General features: G+C 38.4%; 1 pseudogene; it reads left to right on the top strand.

The window, feature by feature from the left end:
• The first annotated feature begins 21759 nt into the window (after window positions 1–21759).
• LOC138157237 (olfactory receptor 10A5-like) lies at window positions 21760–22750 on the top strand (annotated as a pseudogene).
• Window positions 22751–23326: the final 576 nt, after the last annotated feature.

The raw sequence follows: 23326 nt of genomic DNA, 5'->3' as shown, positions 1-23326 counted from the left end.
TAGACTAGGAATGATTATGGGGATGAGAGATAAAGAATGGATGTGAGAAATACTGAGATACAAGAATCAACAGAACTTAGTGGCTGGTTGACTATTAAAATGAGACAAGGTGAGAGGAAAGTATAATATAACTCCTGGATTTTGAACTTGAGAAAGTATCCATTCTACTTTATTGTAACAGAAGAATGTCTAAGTGGAAAGGTCCTAGAGGCATTTGGAAAAACAGATGGTTGGGTAAAAGATCAAGAAGATTTAGTCTTAGAAATTGTTAAGTATTTAAATGAATTGAAGAAATGACGGTTGGTAAGATCTCTGAGAGAAAGGAAAATAATGAATGCATAAATTAAAATAAATGAATGAAAAAAGCATTTATTATGTGTTAAGAGCTAGAGATACAAATATAAAAGCAAAGATAGTCCCTACCATCAAGGAGCTTGCATTATAACAAGGGATGGGAGTGATTTCCAGGAAAGGATATTTTGGTTTGGAAAGGTATGGGAGGGGGGCAGAGCCAAGATGGTGAAATAAAAGCACAAACTTGGCATGGGCTCCAGCTCCAACCACTTCCAATACCTGCAAAAAATGACTCTAAACACATTTTAAAGCTACAGAACCCACAAAGTTACAGAGAGAAACAAGGTGAAGGCTGAAGGCAGCCTGGCAGACCAACAGGAAAGGTCTGTTGCACCAAGCTGGGAGCCTAGTGCAGTCCCCTGTGAGCTGCCGTTCCAGCCCCAGGGCAGCCCTAACCAGGGGAGGCCAGAGAAGACTTCAGGAGAGTGAATCAACAGTGGCTGTGGTGGTTTCCAGACTTCTCAACCCATAAACGCCAAAGAGCAAGTAAAAGGTCAGTGGGGAACTCTGTTGGAAGGGTGAATGAAGTGCAGTCCAGCCCCTGCCCCCAGGACGAGAAGTGGCCAAGGCATGGCAGCTGCAGCTGCGTGGCTTCTTCCAGAGCTCCTGCCCTACAGATCATAGGGGGACCAAGCAATCATTCAGAGGGTAATTGCTCTTGCTTTGACCTGCTTGGATCTGGATTGCAGTCTTGGGTGGTCCTGGGGTGTGTGGCCAGTGTGCCAGTGCTTGTGGGGGCTGTAGAGAGGGTGCCTAACTAATAGCTCTGGCAGCTTGAAAAAACCCCAGCAATTTGGGACAAAGCTCTCTCCATTCTGGAAGCAGAGTTCTACAGTAGAAAAGAACTCAAAAGTCAAGTAATTGGCAAGATGAGCAAGCAGAGGAAGTGCAATCAGACAATACAATCTTTTTTTGGGGACAAAAAAAGATCAAAGAATGGAACTGGAGGAGGACAATGAAGTCAGAAGTCCTGCATCCAAAGCTTCCAAGAAAAATATGAATTGGTCACAGTCCATGGAGGAACTCAAGAAGGATTTTGAAAATCAAGTAAGAGAAGTGGAGGAAAAATTGGGAAGAGAAATAAGAATGATGCAAGAAAATAATGAGAAGTGAGCCAACAGCCTGCTAAAGGAGACCCAAAAAAATACTGAAGAAAATAACACTTTAAAAAGTAGACTAACTCAAATGGCAAAAGAGGCCCAAAAAGCCAGTGAGGAGAAGAATGCCTTAAAAAACTGAATTTGCCAGATGGAAAGGAAATTCAAAAACTCACTGAAGAGAATAATTAGAAATTAGACTGGAGGAACTGGAAGCTAATGACTTTATGAGAAATCAAGATACTATAAAACGGATGAAAACAAATGAAAAAATGGAAAGCAATGTGAAATATCTCATTGGAAAAACCACTGACCTGGAAAATAGATCCAGGAGAGAAAATTTAAAAATTGTTGGACTACCTGAAAGCCATGATCAAAAAAAGAGCCTAGATGCCATATTTCAAGAAATTATCAAGCAAAATTGCCCTGATATTCTAGAACCAGAAGGCAAAATAGAAATGGAAAGAATTCACCAATTGCCTCTTGAAAAAGATCCCCAAAAGAAAACTCCTAGGAATATTATAGACAAATTCCAAAGTTCCCAGGTCAAGGAGAAAATACTGGAAGCAATCAGGAAGAAACAATTAGAGTATTGTGGAAATACAATCAGGGTAACACAAAACCTAGCAGCTTCTACATTAAGGGATCAAAGGGCTTGGAATATGATATTCCAGAGGTCAAAGGAGCTAGGATTAAAACCAAGAATCACCTACCCAGCAAAACTGAGTATAATGCTTCAGGGAAAACTGTGGTCATTCAATGAAATAGAGGACTTTCAAGCATTCTGGATGAAAAAACCAGAGCTGAACAGAAAATTTGACTTTCAAATACAAGAAGCAAGAGAAATATAAGAAGGTAAGCAGGAAAAAGAAATCATAAGGAACTTATTAAAGTTGAACTATTTGCATTCCTACATGGAAAAATGATAATTGTAACTCATTTTCTCAATATGAGGATAGTTGAAGGGAATATGTATACATACATTTATGTATATATAGGAGGATGTATGTGTGTATAAATATATGTGTGAGTGTGTGCATATGTGTGTACTTGTATAACTAGACAGAGGGCACAGGATGAGTTGAATATGAAGGGATGATATAAAAAAATAAAATGAAGAAGTAAGAGAGGAATATATTGGGAAAAGGAGAAAGGGAGAGATAGATTAGGGTAAATTATCCCATATTAAAGAGGCAAGAGAACACTCACAATGGAGGGGGAGAGCAGGAAGGTTAAAGGGAATGGATCATCTTTACTCTCATTGAATTTGGCTTAAGGAAGGAATAACATACACATTCAATTGGCTATCTTACCCTACAGGAAAGCAAAGGGGAAGGGGATAAAAGGGAGTACGATAGAGGAGAGGGCAGATTGGGTGAGAGGGTAGAAGCAAACACTTTTGAAAAGGGACAGGATCAAAGAAGAAAATAGAGTAAGTGGGGGGCAGGATAGGATGGAGGGAAATATGAAAGGAGTATTTCATAATATAACTACTATGGAAATGTTTTGCATAACTACAACCTATGATGAATTGCTTGTCTTCCCAGTGGGGGTGGGTGAGAAGGGAAGAATGGAAAGACACTGGAACTCAAAGTTTCAAAAACAAATGTTAAAAAAAATTGTTATTTTTACATGCAACTGGGAAATAAGATATACAGGCACTGGGGTGTAGAAATCCATCTTGCTCTACTAGAAAGTTGGGGGGGAATAGGGGAGAATATAAGAGAGAACAGATTGGGGGAAGGGGTATTCAGTAGGCTCACTATTTTGGGGTGGGGGGTAGGGGAAAGATGGGGAGAAAAATTTGTAACTCAAAATCTTCTGGAAATGAATGTTGAAAACTAAAAATAAATAAATAAATTGGGAAAAAAAGGAAAGGTATGGGAATGGTGAGTGCGGTCATAGGGAGTATATTGGTACGTCCAACATGGTGGCTGGCAAGGAAATGTCTGGGGAATAAAGTGAAGCATGGTTGTAGCTAGGCCTTGACAGAGTAGCTAATTGGAGCAAGTGCCAACTGTGACAATCGTGCCCTGTCATTCAGGAGTTGCAGAGATGAAAGGGTTAGGTCCTCTGCACCATAGTTTCTCATCAGAATGGCTTGGTGGCTTTCAAGAAATTAATCTGGGGGATAAATAAAAATAAAGAAAAGAAAAAACTGATCCTCTTTAGAGGGGAGAAGAGATGATCTAGTGAATGGAACAGAAATACAGCATTTGGAGATGCAAGAGAAGATTCAGAAGCGTAAAGGGTCACAGAGTAAATCAATCAACAAGTACTAATGAAGTGCTTACTTTGTACAAGGGATTGTAGATACAGGACTAAAATTAAATAGTTCCTGTCCTCAAGGAGCTGACATTCTAATGTATACACGTATAAGTATACACAAAATATCTATATATGTTGATACAAAATATACTTTAAGTAAGTAAATGTTGGAGGGGAGGCACTAGAAACTGGGGATCAGTAAAGGCCTTAAGTAGGTCTTTGAATTAAGGATTAAAGGAAACTAGGGATTATAAAAGGTGGAGTTAAGGAAGGAGAGAATCTCAGATAAGGAGAACAGTCTGTGCAAATGTGCACAGGCTAGTGAGGGAATGTGAGTAAGAAACGTCCTGTAACAAGGCTAGAAATTTGGGTAGAAACTAGGCTGTGAAGGGCTTTAAATGACAGAAGACTTTATATTTGATCCTGGAGTTAATAAGAAGCCACAAGAGATTATTGAGTAAGGAAATGAAATGTTCAGACCCGTTCTTTAGGAAGATCATTTGGATAGCTTTGTGGTGAATGAATTGTCAAATTGGCAGAGAGGCCAAATAAGAGGCTGTTGCAATAACCCATGTTAGAAGTGATAAGAGCTTGAATTGGGGGTGGTAGTGGATATTTGAGTGGTAAGGGGATGTTGTAGAAGTAGAATTGATAAGACTTGGCAACTGATTGGAGATGGGGGTGAGAGAGAGTGAGAATCAGAAGATGACTTCGAGGTTGTCAAACTTGACGTCTGGAAGGATGGCGGTGTTCTCAACAGAAAGAGGGACATTTAGAAGGATGGGTTTTTGGAGAAAAATGAGTTCAGTTTTAGACATATTGAGTTTTGAAATTCCTATGACACATCCAGTAGTAATGTCAAATAGGCAGTTGGTGACAAGGGACCAGAGATTATGAGAGAGCCTAGGTCTAGGGCTAGAAATATAGGTAACAACCACAGCAACAACAGCCACACTAGTTAGCATTTATTTATACTGTGCTTTAAGGTATGCAAAATACTTTACAAATATTAATTTATTTTATCCTCACAGCAGCCCTGGGAGGTAAATGCTATATTATCCCCATTTGACAAATGAGGAAACTGAGGCAGACAGTGGTTAAGTGACTTGCACAGGATCACACACTTAGTAAGATCTGGGCAACGTGAACATAGAAGTAATAAGCAAACCCATGAGAGATGAGAGAAAGAGTAAAAAGATAAAAGAAGAAAAGCCTAGGATAGAACATTAAGATCCACCCAAAGTTATGGATGGTCTATAGATGATGGTTCAGGAAAGGATTTAAGAGTTTTGATGATATACAAGCATAGCATAAATATTATAAAGGTCATGGTGGACTACATACTTACTCTGAGGCACTTATGCCCTGATCCTGCAAACATGAGTAAGTCTCTATTATTATCTTCAACTATGAAAGTTCTGCTTATAAAATTCCTCACTCTAAGATTATAGAATTAAAAAAGGTTTATTTTTTTAAATTATGAGTTTAATGATCAGAAAAAGCATTTACCCAAATAAAGTAAATCAGAATAAAGAGAATATGTAAAATGATTCTTTTATATCTATCTACATATATACACATATGTATATACATATATGTATATATGCATCTTGCTTTTAAAAATATATATATATGATTTCACATGTTATTCTATCTATCTATCTATCTATCTATCTATCTATCTATCTATCTATCTATCTATCTATCTATCTATCTATCTTGTATATACCCAGGTATTTACATGGCTGTCCAATTGAATATATGCTCCTTTAGGGCAGGAACTAAATACTTGCTGAATGACTGGTACTTCCCCACCTTGAGGATATTCACTGAGTTCCCGATTATAGGACTGAGTGCACTGGGGCTGCTTCATGTGATTTGATTCCTAACCATCATAGCCCCTATGTCAGTGTTCCAGTGATGGAACCTGCTTGGCATAGGCCCAGGGGTCTTCAGTGAAGAAATGACTAGAATGTAGTATGAGCGTCTTGGAATCTCTTTAACTCAGTTGACTCTGATGGGAAGGAAGCCTCTGAGGTTATGAAGATGTCCTAGTGACTGCTTGTTCCTAAGCTCCTCAGACTGAAAAATAACAAAGGTGGAGAAATAAAAACCTGACCTAAACAGAAACCCAATACCCTGACCTGAATCCATTCCTGATCTCCCTCCCCTGACTAACAACCTTTGAGTCTCCTGTGCTCTTAAGTCTAGCCTAACTCTACCTCTCAGGATCCCTTTGGCTCATTCTTGTCTCAGGCCTAGCACCCAGACACGTACAAAGAGCTCCAAGGAGGGCCTGGACTCTGTAGTGGTGGTGAGAATTTCATTCTGATGGATGAAATGAGCTAGGCTGGACCCTGATCTGAGATTTTTGACTGCCATGGCTAATTCAAGTATGTGGATTGAGGTGGCACTGGTGACAGATGTGTAGTCTCTGCTGGGCACCAACTAAAACCAGAAATGCACATAAGAAACCTGGACCATTTTCAGATTCTGTGTAGTCACCATTGCCAGCTATCCCCAGCTTCCTCCATGACCCCTGAGGCTATAAAACAACTTAACTCTTCTAATGAGCAACTACCCTGTTAAAAAGTTATTAATAAGCCATTTGGGCAACCTAGGGAGCCTGGCTGGATGGGACTCCCAATGGTCTATCTCAGTAATGGTGGATAAGCCCAGGGTGGCAACCAGAGTCAGAGGTGGGTAGAAGTGCTAATTAACTCAACCTGGAAAACCATTCCCAATGAACTCTGCTCAGAAAGCAAGAGGCCATCTCTGGGGTTTGTCTCCCTACTGGGAAGTGGTAGTGGGAAGAGACTGAGGTTAGCAGAAAGTTTGCCCTAAATCCTTAGATCCATTTAACCTCTACCTGCCAAGATCTACCTGACCCAGAATTCTAGTTTCAGAACCCAGGAAAAGCCTGTCAAGGTGGGCTGAGGGATCATGTAAGGGTCAGGTTTGTAGGTAGAAAGGTGAAGACAGGGTCTTTTCTCCCTACTCTTTAAACTGTAATTAAGATTATTTCCTTGTAATCACAAGTTCCTTGTCTCCTCTTCCTATCATTGATCTTGTCCTGCCATGCCTCAGCCTTGAACTACTCCAATCCATTTGCTAACTTCACTCCTTCTCATGTGCTGCTGAATAAAGGAGGAGAAAAAATCATAAAACTGTGCTTAGTCTACTACAGATTTATTATATATTTTGAACTGGATCTTCACTTCATCAAGATAATTTTTGCTGTTATTCAGTCTTTTTCAGAATCTTCATAAACCCATTTGAGGGTTTCTTGGCAAAAATGCTGGAGTGGTTTGCCATTTCCTTCTCCAGCTCATTTTACAGATGAGGAAACTGAGGCAGAGTTTAAGTGACTTGCCCAGGGTCACACAGCTAGTAAGTATCTGTGCCTGTATTTGAACTCGTCTTCCTAACTAGAGTCTGGACGCTCTATCCACGGTGCCACCTAGCTGCCCCATTTTTTTAAACTTCCCTAATCAGGGTGGCTAGGTGGCGCAGTGAATAGAGCACCAGCTCTAGAGTCAGGACGACCTGAATTCAAATCCTGCCTCAGACACATAACACTTACTAGCTGTGTGACCTTGATCAAATCACTTAACCCTAATTGCCCTAAAAAAGAAACCTCCCTAATCAATTGACTGTCTTACTTACCAGAGCAGCTTTTCCAAACTTTTTCATACCTTCTCAAATCTCCCATGGTTTCTCTTCCCCTCACCCTGAGAATCTTCTCCCATACTTCATTGAAAAAAAAAAATGAGGCCATTTGCTGAGAGCTCTCTCTTTTTTCACCTTTCACATAACTAAGATGTTCTCCTTTGCTTCTGTCTCACATGATAAGGTAGTCCTCTTTACTCTTCTATATGCATAACTGATCTCATTCTATATCCTAAGACCTACCCCCTTCCTTTCTTTCCTATTGCTGTCCATGGTCCTGACATCCTCCCAGTTACCCAGGCTTGAGAACTAGGAATCATCCTTGAGGCTTGATTTTCTTTCTCATTCCTCATATACCATTAGTTGCCAAATTCTATAGATTACACCTTTTGTAACATCTCTCATATACTACTCTGATGCTGCTACCACATAGATGCAAGCCCTTATCTCTTCATACGTAGATTATTGCAATAACCTTCTGGTTGGTCTCCTTGCTTCACGACTCTTCCCACGCCAGTCCATCCTCTGCTCAGCTATCAAAATGATTTTTTTGAACTGTGAGGTTTTACCATGTCATTCCCTTCCCCCCATTCAAAAAACTCCGATGACTACCTAGACCTCCTGGATCAAATATAAAATCCTCTGTTTGGCTTTTAAAGTCCTTCATAACCTGCTTCTTCCTACTATCCCAGTCTTCTTATACCTTATTCTTTTTCATTTACTCTGTGATCCAGTGACAATAATTTGCTCAATGTCTCCCCCACCCCTGACAACACTTCAGCTTCCAGTTCTTTGTATTTTCACTGACATGTGAATGTTCCCTCTCAGTAATCATGGTAATCCATTGCTATCTTCTTTGACTTTGAAATTATGGTCATATCTTCTGATAAATCCTTCATAGACGATTTATCTAGAGCACTTTTCTGGTCATTTTAGCATTTTGTGGATGTGATGCCTGGGCTGTCCTTTTGTTTGCAATTGTTCTTACAGTATCACTTGTCAACCCCTATTCTCAACATTCATTTACATGAACTTATGTCTTATTCCTTTTCTTGTGTTCAAGTCCACTGACAAGATGATACGATCTACCTATTCCCACCATGCATTTAAGAATTGGATTTTTTTTAGTTACACTCTATACACACAAATATTTTTATGGAGATACTGGTCAACTTAATTGCTCTATGATTCTATTTGTTATGGTGATAGTGGCTTTGCTTATTTTGTTTCCCTAAAACAGGGTAAAGACTGAAGCAGGAGGGGTGGCTAGGTGGCACAGTGAGTAAGAGCACCGGCCCTGGAGTCGGTGGGATTGGTTCTGGCTTCAGACACTTAACACCCACACAAAAAAACTGGCCGTATAACCTTGGGCAAGTTACTTAACCCCTATTGCTTTAAAAAAAAAAGACTGAAGCAGGGTAAAGATGGGTGGAGAGATGTAGGAAGATCCTGAGGTAAAGGAAACCTCTGGAATTTTGTGTAGAAGTGTGCTGGAGCCAACTCATACTGGCTTAAAATATCTCTTAAATTTTCATTTACACCTTAAAAACTGGCAGACACCATAAATCAGGGCTTGATTTATTGTGTGTTGACTTTGTGTATACTTAAGAAAGTATGGCAAAAATGTTAAAATGCAGATTAAACTTAAAGCTGTGCTTTTCAGAGAGATGGTTGTTAAACCTTTACCAGCATCCCACTGAATTTCTGCCTCTATATATCCCCTTTCAGTTGAGCAAGGGACAGCTAGCATACTCAAAGAATCTGTGAAATCCAGAAGAGGTTTGTAGTGATTGGGAGTGAGAAGATCTATAGGAATAGAATTACTTTCTATAAACTTTTGTGATGATCAGTAAAGGGTGAGCTATTCAGAAGGAACAACTTTTTGTCTGTGAAAAGCCTAGATCCACACAGGTCACTGTGCACAATGGTCATCATATTATGAGGGGTACTAGGAAGTGAGTGGGGCAGAGAAGAATCAAAAGAAGACTAATTTAAAGAATCTGAGGGAAACCCCACTATCATACCCTTATCCCACAACTTGACCTTCACATGACCTTTTAGTCCACCTTCCAGGATTTTCCTGTAATTTAAAATTAGGCTCATGGACCAGATACATTTTGGCAGGTAGGGGTTAAGTGGATTTGAAAACTTAGAGCAAACTTTCTGCTAACGTTGGCCCCATTCCACTACTCCCTCCCAATGGGAACACCCATCTCAGAGTTAGCCTCCTGCCACCCAGGCAGAGTTCATTAGAAGTGGTTCTCTAGCCTGAATTAATTAGCTCTCTCTTCACATCTAATTCTGGTTGCTATCCTGGGCCTATCCACCATGATTTAGATAGGCCACTGGGAGTCCCATTCAACCAGGTTCCCTGGGCTGCCCACATGCCTCATTAATAACTTTTTAATAAGATAACTCATTAGGAAAGCTAAGTTGTTTTGCAGCCTCAGGGGTCATGGAGGAAGCTGGGGATAGTAGGCAACAGTTGCTGCACAGAACTAGATTTCTTAGGAGAATCTCTGGTTTTATTTAGTGACCACCAAAATTAACCTTCACCTCGTCCACAATCCCACAATGACACTTCAATTTGCATAATCTAACTAGTCATGGGATCAGAAGTCTCATATCAGGGAACTATTCAGTTCTTTTCCTACACAAGGCTGAGCTTCCTACTACTGCATCCAGGTCCTTTACAGGGCTATTTGTATTAATTGGGTCGTCTAGGCCCAGGTCAGGATGAATCAGAGGGCACTGGAGAAATGGGGTTTGGCTAGATTTGTAAATCCAGGAAACTCACTAGCTAGACTGAGGGAGGTGGAGTTAGTTTGGGAAGGAAGGTCAGGAATGGATTCAGTTTAGTCCAATGATTGCAAGTTTGGCCAGATTAGAGCTTCCACACCTTGGTCATATTCAGTCTGAAGACCTCAGGAACAAGAAGTGGTCACTATGACTTCCCACCTGCTCAGCAACTTCCTCTTAGTGTCAGCTGAGTAAAGGAAACTCCATGTAATTCATCCTGAATTTCAGTTTTGCCTTCATTTGAACCAAGTATATTCAGTTCTTGGGTTTATATGAAAACACATTCAGCACTATACTGGGGAACACTGCAGATTTTCTCAGGGAGATACAGTATGTGCAGTATTTATGTAACAGAGGAAAATATATCCACCTACAGCAGGGTGGGTTTACTAAGAAAAATAAAATCAAACTAATGTAACTACCTTATTCCGAGGTATTATCAGTCTGGCTCATGAGAGGAATGTTATAAACACAGTGTATCTGAATTGAAAGAAGATTTTTGCCCAAGTCTACCATGATACTTTTGTAGATAGGATATCTCAGAATATTTTCATGGCAAAATGTAGGATGTAGTTAGGTAGATTCATGATTTGTTGAATGATCATAGCCAAAGAATAAATGGAATCTTGGCATTATCTTTGAACTCCTTCTCTTTAACCTCTAATATCCAGGCAATTATTGCATTGTCAAGTAGTATAAATTCTACCCCTGAATATTCCTTTAATAAATCTCCTTCTTTACATAAACCATGACTACCACTCATGTTCATGTCCTCAGTGCTTAACACAGTGCCTGGCACATAGCAAGTGCTTAATGTATGTGTTTTGATTGATTGACAAATTCAATCCCTCATTGCCACTTACTAGACTATTGTAATAACCTTTCAGCAATTCTTCTTTCCTCTCTCACCTCTATCCTGTCCTTCCTGCACATCACTACTAGATAACTTTCTCTATGCATATCACTGTTTTGTCTTCAACCTTTCAATGGTATGATACTACTAGCACCCTGGCATAGAACCCTCATTACCTATTGTCTGGACTACTGCATATAAAAAGATATTACAAGATGGAAAGACAAATTGGGTATGGTGGGGTGTGTGTGTGTGTGAGAGAGAAATAATGAGGAGATGAAGATAACGCTGGGGACTTGAGGGACTGGGTGGATGATGTTGCCATCTACAGCAATAAAAAAGATGGGGGAGGGGAGGGGAAAGGCTTAGGGGAAAAGTTAATGGGTTCTGCTTCAGACATATTTAGTTTAAGATGTCTGAAGGCAATTGGAGGCAATTGGCGATGTGAGATTGGAGGTGAATGGAGTGCCAGTTCTGGAGTCAGGGATTCTCATCTTTGTGAGTTCAAATGTGGCCTCAGACAGACACTAGCTGTGTGATCCCAGGCAAGTCATTTAACCTTATTTGCCTATGTATCCTCATCTATAAAATGAGCTAGAGCAGGAAATGGCAAATAGTGTCTCTGCCAAGAAAATCCCAAATGGGGTCACAAAGAGTCAGACTGACTGAACAACAACAACAAAAAAAAACAATTCATCTTGTCTCTTGTCACCTTCTGACATACATGTAATTTCCTATGTGGTGTGGTGGGGAAAAGGTATCATTCATCAGAAAAGTAAGGGAACATCAGAGACCACATGCAAGGGAAATGTAGGTCCTTTTCCTCCTCCTTGATGGAATTCATTTCCAAGGAGTAGACGAGGTCTGCATGCCTAAAGGAATCTTGATGAAAGTCATTTCTCAGGCAGTGATGATATAATTTACTATCATTATTTTTAATTCAACAAACACTTTTAAAAATTAGTTTTATTTTTGCCACTTATTAGTTTTATTTTTGTTATTTATTTTTAACCTTGCAATACTTTTCCCTTAATAATACTATTCCCAGGAAGGAAACCTTCCTTTAGTAACAAAAACCCTACCCAAACCATTTCAGTAAAGCTGGTTCTATAACAACTGCACCTGGTGGTGCTTGCCACAATTCTTAGCCATACTCCCTTCCTCCTGCTGAGGTATGTATGGATTCTCCAGGACTGGGATTTCAGAAATACTTAAGCACTACCATGTGGGCCTCTAGGGCAGTTAGTTGGCTCAGCGGATGAGTGCCAGTCCTGGAGCTGGGAAGAGCTGAGTTCAAATCTGGCCTCAGACAGTGACTAGCTGTGTGACTCTGGGCAAGTTCCTTAACTCTTTTTGCCTCAGTTTCTTCATCTGCAAAATGAGCTACAGAAGGAAATGACAAACTACTTTAGTATCTTTGCCAAGAAAACCCCAAATGGGGTCATAAAGAGTCTGAAAAAGGCTGAAAATGACTAAGCAACAACGATACGATGTGTGGCACTGTACTTGGCACTCGAAATGATTGAGTTGAAATCATATACCATCTATGAATATTGAGGGACTTTTAATTTCATTATGGAATAGGGGAAAGAGGAGACAGTATACAAATAACTGCCATAAAAGGCAAATGCAAAAGAGGTTTCCAAAGGGTTATTAGAAGTTTGAAGAAAAAGAGATCACTTCCAGGTTGGAGGTGTGGGTGGAGATCAAGGAAATCCCTCTGAAGGAGGAGGTGATGCCTAAGTTGGACACTGAAAGAATAACTTTCAACAACCACAGATAGGGTGGGTGGGTGGAGAACCAGAGGAATTCTAGGAATGGAGAATAGTATAAGAAAAAAGCATGAAGGTGGGGAAGGGGTCATTATTGTCAACATTCACTACACAACTATTATGTGCAGGACATCATAATATGTTTAGGGAATGTGAAACAATTCTTGCCCTCAGGGATTTTTTGTAATCTAGTTGGAGAGATATGCACAATGTAAAGTAGCCTTTCCTTCCTTCTCTGAAATGGACAGCTAGGTGGCACAGTGGATGGAGTTTTGTACTTGGAGTCAAGAGGACATGAATTTGGATCTTCCCTCAGACATTTACTAGCTAAATGACCCTAAGCAAGTCAATCATTCAACCTCAACTTCCTTATCTGTGAAATGGCATTAATAATGCCTTTCTCACAAGGTTGTTGGGAGGATTCAATGAAATAGCATATATTAAGTTATTTACAGGCCTTAAGGTGCTATATGAAATGTTAACTATTATTATTAGTTGAGACTAATAGGGGAGCTACACTTTGAAGGGAGAAGATGCCTTGTTTGGAGAGGCCAGATGGGTGGGCAAGAAGTTGATCACCTAACACAGTACTTTGCATACAGTAGACACTCAATATATACTCAGTTGTTTCTTTGAGGTAGAAAGAGATATGTGACCTTAGACAGATCACATCCCTTCTCTGATCCTCAACTTCCTTATTTGTCTAAAGAGGGCATTGAACCATATGGTCTCTAAGGTTCAAAGTAATGGAAAGAGTGCTATGATGGAAGTTTCAGGGGCTGGGTTCAAATTTTGGCTCTACTTCTAACTGGGGTCTTGGACAACTCATTAATTTTTTTAGTTCCTGTCCTCAAGTTATAAAATGGTATTAGGAATCATTGCTCTGTTTACATCATAGGTATATGTGAGGATCGAGTGAAATATTGGATGTGAAAATGCTTTGAAAAAAGTATAAAGTATGATATAAACATAAGATAATCTGAAGATAATTGGTGAGCTCAAGGGAAAGCAATAATTTTAGGGGTAGTGTGTTGCCAGCAGTGAGAGCTTTCAGCAAGTCTGATTTTGGTAGAAAAGAGAGGTGAATCATGGAACTGACTAAGGAGATTTGATCACTGGAGGACAGCAACAAGAATGATAGCATTTATATTTTACCTAAGAGTTTGCAAAGTACTTTACAAAGATTATCTCATTTGATCCTCACAACAATCCTGAGAGGGAGACTCTATTATTGTTCTCTTTTTATAAATGAGTAAACTGAGGCCCATGGCTTAGGAACTATCAAACTTTCTTTTTTCTTTTAAATGTTAAAATGCTTTTTCTTCTCTTTCTTTTTTATTATTACATTTATTTATTTTTAGTTTTCAACATTCACTTTTATAAGGTTTTGAGTTCTAAAATTTCCTGCCTCTCCCCTTCCACCTCCCCAAGATGGCATGCAATCTGATGCATGCTGTACAAACCATTAAACTTTCATTGATATTATTTTGTATATAGAAGGAGAAAAAAAGATGTAGCATTATTTCAAGGCTTAAGGTAGGAAATTAAGCCATTAACTGAATGCATCAGTGAGGTCTGGTGCCCACAAGCTACCTTGGCCAAACAAAACAAAACTGCATTTCCTTCCACTTCTCCATAAACCTTCACAAGAAAGAGTAATGGATTTGGAGTCAGAAGACCTGGGTTTGAATATTTGCTCTATGGATAATAATAGGTGTGAAGTGATAACTCAGAATTGTTTTAATTTGTATTTCTCTACTCAATAGTGATTTAGAGCTTTTTTTCATATGACTATAGATAGCTTTTGTTTCTTTTTTTCATTTTTTTAAAGCAATTGGGGTTAAATAACTTGCTTAAGGTTACACGGCCAGTTATTTCTGGGTGTGGTGCTGAGTATCTGAGTCCGGATTTGATCCAGGTCATCCCGACACTGGAGCTGGTGCAATAGCTTTTATTTCTTTATCTGAAAACTGCCTGTTCATATCCTTTGACCATTTACAATTGGGGAATGATTCATTTTTTGGTAATTCAATTGGTATGGCACTAAGTAAATTAATTTAGGTAGATTTGTCATTTTTATTATATTGACTTGGCCTACCCATAAGCAATTAATATTTTTCCAATTGTTTAAGTCTGAATTTGTTTGTGTGAAAAGTGTTTTGTTTATATTACATAAATATATATTATATATACAAATAGTTTATATTGTCTGCAGTTATTTTAAATGGAATTTCTCTTTCTTCTATTTCTTCCTGCTGTATTTTGTTGGTAATATGCATAAATGAAAATGATTTACGTGGGTTTATTTTACATCCTGCAACTATGTTGAAATTGTTAATTATTTCAACTAGTTTTCGAGTCTAGGATTCTCCAAGTTTACTATCATATCATCTTCAAAGAGTGATAGTTTTTTAACTTATTGCCTATTCTAATTCCTTTAATTTCTTTTTCTTCTCTTATTAATATAGACAGAATTTCTAGAACAATATTGAATAATAATGGTGATAATGGGCATCCTTTCTTCACCCCTTATTGGAAAGCCTTCTAGCTTATCCCTCTTATAGATAATGCTTGCTGAAGGTTTTGGGGTTGTTTTTTTTTTTTTTGCATTTTGGAGGCCAATTGGGGTTGTGACTTGTCCAAGGTCACAGGGCTAGTTTTTGTGTTAAGTGTTTGAGGCTGGGTTTGAACTCAGGTCCTCCTGACTCCATGGCTGGTGCTCTATTCACTGTGCCACCTGGCCACCCCATTGCTGAGGGTTTTAAATAGATACTATTTGTCATTTTAAGAAAATCTCCATTTATTTCTATACTTCCTGGTGTTTTTTTTAAATAGGAATGGATATTGCATTTTGTCAAGTTTTTTTTTCTATATCTTTTGAGATAATTAGGATTTTTGTTGGTTTTGTTATTGATATGGTCAATTATGCTGATAGATTTCTTAATATTGAACCAGTCCTACATAAGTGGTATAAATCCTGCCAGTTCATATTGTAAAATCTTTGTGATATATTGCTGTAATCTTTTTGTTAGTATGTTTAAAACATTTTTTTTGCATCACCATTAAGTACAGAAAATGGTCTTTTTCTTTCTTAATTTTTGCTCTTCCTAGTTTAGATATCAGAAGCATATTTGTGTTGGGAAAGGAATTTAGTAGGACTTCTTCTTTGCCTACCTTTCCCCCCAAATAGGTTATATTGGTACTATTTGTATTGGGACTAATTGTTCTTTAAATGTTTACACTTATGAATCCCTCTGGTCTTGGAGATTTTTTCCTAGGGAGCTCATTGATGTATTGTTTAATTCCAACCCCCTTCCTTTATTAATCAGGGCAATTTGTATTTTTGTAAATATTTATCCATTTCACTTAGGTTACCAGATTTATTGGTATATTATTGGGCAAAATAGTTCCTAATTACTTTAATTTTATCTTCATTGGTGGTGAATTCACTCTTTTAATTTTTTATATGAGTAATTTGGTTTTATTCTCTCTTTTCTAATCAAACTAATGAATGACTTATCTAGTTTATTCTCCCTCCCCGCCATAATACCAGCTCCTAGTTTTATTGATTAGTTCAATAGGTTTCTAACTTCCAATTTTATTAATCTCTCCTTTAATCTTCAGGATTTCCAATTTGGTATTTAATTGAGAATTTTTAATTTATTCTTTTTCTTTTCTTTTTTTTAGCTTTATGCCCAATTCACTGATCTTTCTCTATTTTATTCATGTAAGTATTTAGAAATATAAATTTTCCCCTAAGTACTGCTTTGGCTGCATCCCATAAATTTTACTCTATTGTCTCATTGTCCTTCTCTTGAATGAAATTAGTGATTGTTTCTATGATTTGTTCTTTGGTCCACCCATTTTTCAGATTAGATTATTTAGTTTCCAATTAATTTTTAGTCTATGTTTCCACAGGCCTTTATTGAATATAATTTTTTTTGCATTATAGTCCGAAAAGGATGAATTAAATATTTTTGCTTTTCTGAATTTTGTTATCAGATCTTTATGCCCTAATACATAGTCAAATTTTGTGAACATATCATGTTCCACTAAGAAAATGGCACACTCTTTTCTATTTCCATTCAATATTTTTAGTGGTCTAACATATCTAATGTTTCTAAAGTTCTATTTATCTCTTTATCTTCTTTCTTATTTATTTCATGGTTACATTTATCTAGTTCTGAAAGAGGAAAGTTGAGGTCCCCTACTAGTATAGTTTTGCTTTCTATTTCCTCTTGTAACTCACTTAACTTTTCCTTTAAGAGTTTAGATGCTATGCCATTTGGTGCATATATGTTTAATACTGATATTACTTCATTGTCTATGGCATCTTTTAGCAAAATGTAGTTTTCCTACTTATCTCTATTAATTAAATCTATTTTTCCTTTTGCTTTCTCTGAGATTATGATTGTTACCCTTGCTTTTTTTTAAGCTTCAACTGGAGCATAGTAGATTCTGCTCCTGTCTCTTTAAAAAAATTCTTTGTGTGTGTCTATGTTTCAAGTATATTTCTTGTAAAAAGACATATTGTTGGATTCTGATTTTTAATCCATTCTGCTATCTGTTCCCATTTTATTGGTAGGTTCATCCCACTCACATTAAAGTTATGCTTATTAACTGTATCTCCATGCTATTTTTTTCTTGCTTATCCTTCTCTCTCTTTTTTAAATCTTGTTTCTTCAAAAATATTTATTGCTTCTGACCACTGCCTCCCTTAATTTGCCCTTCTTTCTATCACCTTCCCTCCTTTATCCTCTTTCTCTCCTAGTTCCTTATTGGGTACAGTAGACTTCTATACTCAACTGAATGTGTATGTTACCCCTTCTTTGAGCCAATGCCAATGTGATTGAGGATCAAGTGTTTCCAAGCACCCCTATCTTGCCCTCTATTATAAAAATTCTTCATTTAAAATCTCTTATGTAACATAATTTTCCTTATTCTTCTTCTCCCTACCCCCTTCCCATAATGAATTTCTCTTTCTTACCCCTTATCTATATTTTTCTGATATCATCCCATCATAATTAACTCACACCCAGGCCCTCTGTCTATGTATTCTCCTTCTAACTGCCCTAATAATGATAACGTTCTTAGGAGTTACAATCTTTCCATGTAGGAATACAAACATTTTAAGCTTATTGATTCCCTTATGATTTCTCTTTCATGTTTATCTTTTTAATGTTTCTCTTGATTCTGTCTTGTATTTGAAAATCATATTTTCTATTCAGTTCTGGCCTTCTCATCAGGAATGCTTGAAAGTCCTTTATTTCATTAATTTTTTTTTCTCCTGAAGAATTCTACTCAGTTTTGCTGTATAACCTATTTTTAGGTATAATTCCAGCTCCTTTGCATTGTGGAATATAATATTCCAAGCCCTCTGATCCTTTAAGGTAGAAACTGCTAATTCCTGTGTGATCCTGACTCTATGTATGGATATATGACTCCATGTTATTTGAATTGTTTCTTTCTGGCATTTGCAATGTTTTTTTTTTTAAGCAATTGGGGTTAAGTAACTTGCCCAAGATTACACAGCAAGTTATTTTGTGTGGGTGTTAAGTATCTGAGGCCAGAACTGATCCCAGATCCTCCTGACTCTTGGGCCAGTGCTCTTACTCACTGCAAATGTTTTCTTTTTAACCTGGAAACTCTTGAATTTGGGTATAATTTTCCTGGGAATTTTCATTTTGGAATCTCTTTCAGGAGGTGATTTGTGGATTCTCTCAATTTTCATTTTACCCTCTGGTTTTAGGATATCAGAACCATTTTCCTTGATAATTTCTTGAAATATGATATCCAGACTCTTTTAAAAAATCATGACTTTCAGGTCATCTAAGAATTCTTAAATTATCTCTCTTCATTCTATTTTTCAAGTCAGTTGTTTCTCTAATGAGATAGTTCACGTTCTATTTTTTCACTCTTTTGATTTTGTTTTATTGTTTTTTGATGTCTCATGTAGTCATTAGTTTCCACTTGTCCAATTCTAACTTTTAAAGAAATATTTTCTTTAGTGAGCTTTTGTACCTTTCTTTTCCATTTTGCCAACTTTACTTTTTAAGGAGTTCTTTACTTCAATGAATTTTTGTACCTCTTCTTCCATTTGGCTATTCTGTTTTTCAAAGCATTCTTTTCTTCAGTGGATTTCTGTGCCTCTTTTTTACCATCTGACTAATTCTGTTTTTTAAGATGTTATTTTCTTTATTATTGTTTTGTGCCTCTTTTACCTATCTATGAACTCTCTTTTCATAAATATCTTGCATCACTCTTGTTTATTTTTCCCAATTTTTCTTCTACTTCTCTTATTTGATTTTTTGGGGGGCAAGCCAATTGGGGTTAAGTGACTTGCCCAGGGTCATACAGCTTGACATAGTGTCAAGTGTCTAAGGTCAAATTTGAACTCAGGTCCTCTAGACTCCAGGGCTCTATCCACTGCACCACCTAGCTGCCCCTCTCTTATTTGGTGGCAAAAATCCTTTTTGATCTCTTCTAGGAAGTGTTGTTAGGCCTGTATCTGATTCACAATTTTTACGGGGTAGGCTTTGCTTATAGCAGCATTGACACCATTGTCTCCTGAGTTTACGTCTTGATTTTTCCTGTCATTAAACTAACTTGTTATAGTTAGGTTCCTTTTGTTTTCACATTTTCCCAGTCTATTTCTTGTCCTTTAACTTTATATTATATTTATAACTTTTATATTAAAGTTAGGCTCTGCTTCAGGGATGGAGGTAACACTGTCCCAAGCTTCAGCTCTTTCTTGCTGATGTTTTCAGAGCTGGCTCTGGGGGTCTGTAGGGTTTTGGTGCTTCCAAAGTGGTATGAACGAAGGAGATGTGTGGCTACTGCTCTCCTATCTTTTTCTCTGATCTTTACCCAGCAAAAGACCTGGTTCCCTGGTAGACATGATCAGTAGCAGTCCTCCTGGCTCTGGCACTGTGACCAGTTCCCCCACTCTCCTGTAGTCACAATTGCTATTACCCCTCTTTCTCTTGGAATTGAGACCAGGGTCCCTACTCCCCAACAAGTGACCATAAGCACTCCTCTCTGTCTTGGAAACACTACCATGATCCTGCTCTCCTGCAATCACAAGGGCTGTTGTTCTTGGCCCTGGGACTATGACCTAGAACTTTCCTGGTCCTGAACCCAATGCTAGTAAAGGGTCCCATGCAATTTCCTTTTGGCCAGTGTTCCTATTTCCACTCTCCCACTATCCGTGGTCTGAGAGCTACTGAAGCCACTTCTGCCACCAATGCAGCTGCCTCCAAGGCCTGCTTTTGGCATTGCAGAACACCCGCTTTGCAAGGACTGCCCTGAGTTCCATGCTCACCCCCCTACAGAGAAACAGACCTTTACTGCCTGACCTCCTAAATTATCTTGGGCTGGAAAATTTGTTTCGCCTGACATTTTGTTGGTTTTGCTACTCCAGAATTCAATTTGAGTCATCATTTTGCAGTTATTTGGAGGGGAATTTGGGAAAGCTCAGCTGAGTGTTTCTTCACTCTGCCACCTTGGCTCTACTTCTTGTTTTCCTAATAAATGCTTATTAATTGATTTATGTTTTATTGAATCCACTTGATTTACTGTCTACCTCTGTGGATGGAATACCCATACTAATGAAAGCATAGTTATTTTAAAATATCAGAATCAGTTCTATGATCTGATTACAGTGTTAAGAGCCGTAAATGGAAATTTGAACAACCAGGGAAAGAGCACTGATTGAAATCATCTTTGTAATTCACAATGTGACTGTGTATGTGTATTCAGGTTAGAGGTATAGGAATTATTAATAATCCCAATCCCACTATAGATCTTCATGGGAGCTTTGACTTGCTGTTTACAGCCTGGGTCAGTTCACTTTTCTTAGGAAACTTGGTCACCCCTTATGCCTGGGGGCCCACCATACTGATGCTAAACTTGTGAGGATACTTGAGCAGCAAATACACTGTAGCTCAAAATTTCCAAACTCAAAAGGTCAATTAGCCTCAGCCTCCCTGTAGCTGAGATTAGGCATAGGTTTGCCATGCCTAGCTGTCTGTTTCTAATAAATATATATTTATAATATTCCCATATTTTCTCATGGACTTCTTAAGCTTTCTGTATTGTTGGAGTTTTAAGGAAAAACTGGTTGTTGTTGTTGTTTTTTGCTGTAGATTTATTTTATCTTTCTTAAGGCATGGAATCACAGAATCATAATATTGGAAAAAATCACAGAAGTCACCTCAGCTAACCCAAACCTGGTCAGTTAGTAGAAATATTGCTATTCCCATTTGATGGAGGTAAGGGGTCCAAACCTGACTGAGTTGCTTCAGGGAATTAGTCCCCAGGGTGGAAACTCCTCCTATCAATGCAATTCAGTAAGTCATCTGTAACTTATAATCTAACAGAGCTGCCTGGTATAAAGAATGGCTAGATGACTTGCCCATGGGCATACAGTACTTTTGGAAGCAGGACTTCAACTCAGGTCTTCCTGACTCCATAACTAGCCCTCTATTTTCTATATCTTGCTGCCTCTCACCAGCTTTGTTTTATTAGTGAGGAAATGGAGGGTTAGAAAAGTGAAAAGGCTAATTCATCAGCACATAGCTAGTAAGTGTCCGAATTGATACTGTCCTTTAGAATAGCTAACGTTTGTTTAGTTATTTGAGTTTTACAAATCACTTTCCTCACAACAATCTTCTGGAGGTAGATGGTACAAATATTATTACTCTAATTTTAAAGATAATGAAAGAGAGACTTAGAGAAACTGAGGCACTTTCCTATAGTCCCATAGCTAACCAGGATTCAAGCCTATCACTCAGTTTTGCTCTACAGTGTTTTGCCTTACATATTCCTTAGTGTTCCCTTCAAAAGAATAAATTCTTGGTGGAATGAACCCAAGACAGCAATTCTTACCTTTTTTTGTGTTCATATTGGGTTAGCAACACTGTTCCAGAGGCTGACCCTGCCCTGTCCTAGAGCTCAATCTACAGGTTTTTTGCTTGTGTCCTCAGTCTTTTGCCATACTGAGGATCTTCTTCCCCTAACTGAGATCTTCTGTCTTCCCATTCCCTCCCTGGGCTACATCAGAGAATTTTCAACTAGGAAACCAGACTCTGGCTTCTCCAGTGAAAACTTGCGTGTCTCTGTCTGTAGCTTGGGAGCAGTCTCTGTGCTGATGACTGAGGAGAATTGGACAGTAGTAGATGAGTTCGTCCTCCTGAGCTTCTCTGCCCTTCAACCTGAGCTTCAGCTCCTGATCTTTGTACTCTTTCTCACCATTCAACTTGTCACCTTGTTGAGCAGCACTCTTATTATAGTGGTCACTACTGCCGACTCAGCCCTGCACAGTCCCATGTACTTCTTTCTCAGGAATCTTTCTGTGTTAGAAATTGACTTTGCACCCAAGATACTGGGGACCCTATTGGTTCACAATACAACCATTTCCTTTCTTAGCTGTGCCACTCAGATGTATTTCTTCTTCTTCTTTGGAGTCTCAGAGAGCTGCTTCTTGGCAACAATGGCAAAAAGACCTCTATGGGGTAAGCTGTGATACCCTGTGCTACGCAGTCATCATGAATCTCAGGTCCTTTGTCCATCTGGCTTCTGCTTCATGTATATTGGATTTTTCCTACAGGCCACATGGCTTTTCAGTTTTCTAGTCTATGGCACCAATAAGGTGGGGTTTTTTGAGTGTGTGTGATGGCCCATCTGTGCTGAGGCTAGTCTGTGGAGAGAGAACACTGTTAGAGGTCTATGCTATTATGGGAACCATTGTATTCATCATGACACCTTGTCTCTTTATCCTAAACTTTTATGCCCATGTTCTTTCTGTCATCCTCAGGATACCCTCAGCTGAGGGAAAATGTAAAGTCTTTTCTACCTCCTTTTCCTATCTTGTCATAGTCTATGGATCTCTCAGACTCTTCTATTTTCAGCCCAAGTCTGATGTTTTCACTGTCCTATAAAGTTGTGACCTTTATGCTGAATTGAGTCATCCATCGTCTGATGACAAGTAGCTAAGGTCGACCTTGAGTTAACATTTCTTCCTATTAAAAACTTGGATCCATAGTTTCTTTCTACTAGAGCAAGTAGCAGTTCAGCACTACTCTGGTTGAACTACCGAAACACTCCTCCTTATACCATGGTGACAATAATTATGGATAAAACATTTTGAGTGATTCAAATATTTGAGGAAAAACTTTGTCTTTAGACGTGCTAAATAAGTAACCTGCCTTTTAAATCCATTGATTTCTCCCTATTGTTTTATTGATGACTCTGGAATGTTTGAAAGGAGCCTCTGTATAGGAGCCAGACTAACTGAGATGTAAGTCTAGATTGACCCCCAAACTGACTTTAGGCTGAGTTAATAGAAGTACTAGAAATTTGCCTAGAGTGAGATGATAGCTTGACCTGGGAAAATCACATCTGGAGGATCATGTCCAGCTCTAGACTTCAGAGAAACCTTTGAAAAGTTAGAATGTGAGTGACCAAAATCGTGGTGATGCAGAATGAGATTCAAAACAGCACCATGGAAGGAATAA

The sequence above is a fragment of the Petaurus breviceps genome, unplaced genomic scaffold, assembly GCF_028583685.1.
Source record: "Petaurus breviceps papuanus isolate PSGF00001 unplaced genomic scaffold, PetGlider_PUasm1.0 171, whole genome shotgun sequence".
Lineage (NCBI taxonomy): Eukaryota > Metazoa > Chordata > Mammalia > Diprotodontia > Petauridae > Petaurus > Petaurus breviceps.
This window is presented reverse-complemented; position numbering and strand designations above follow the sequence as displayed.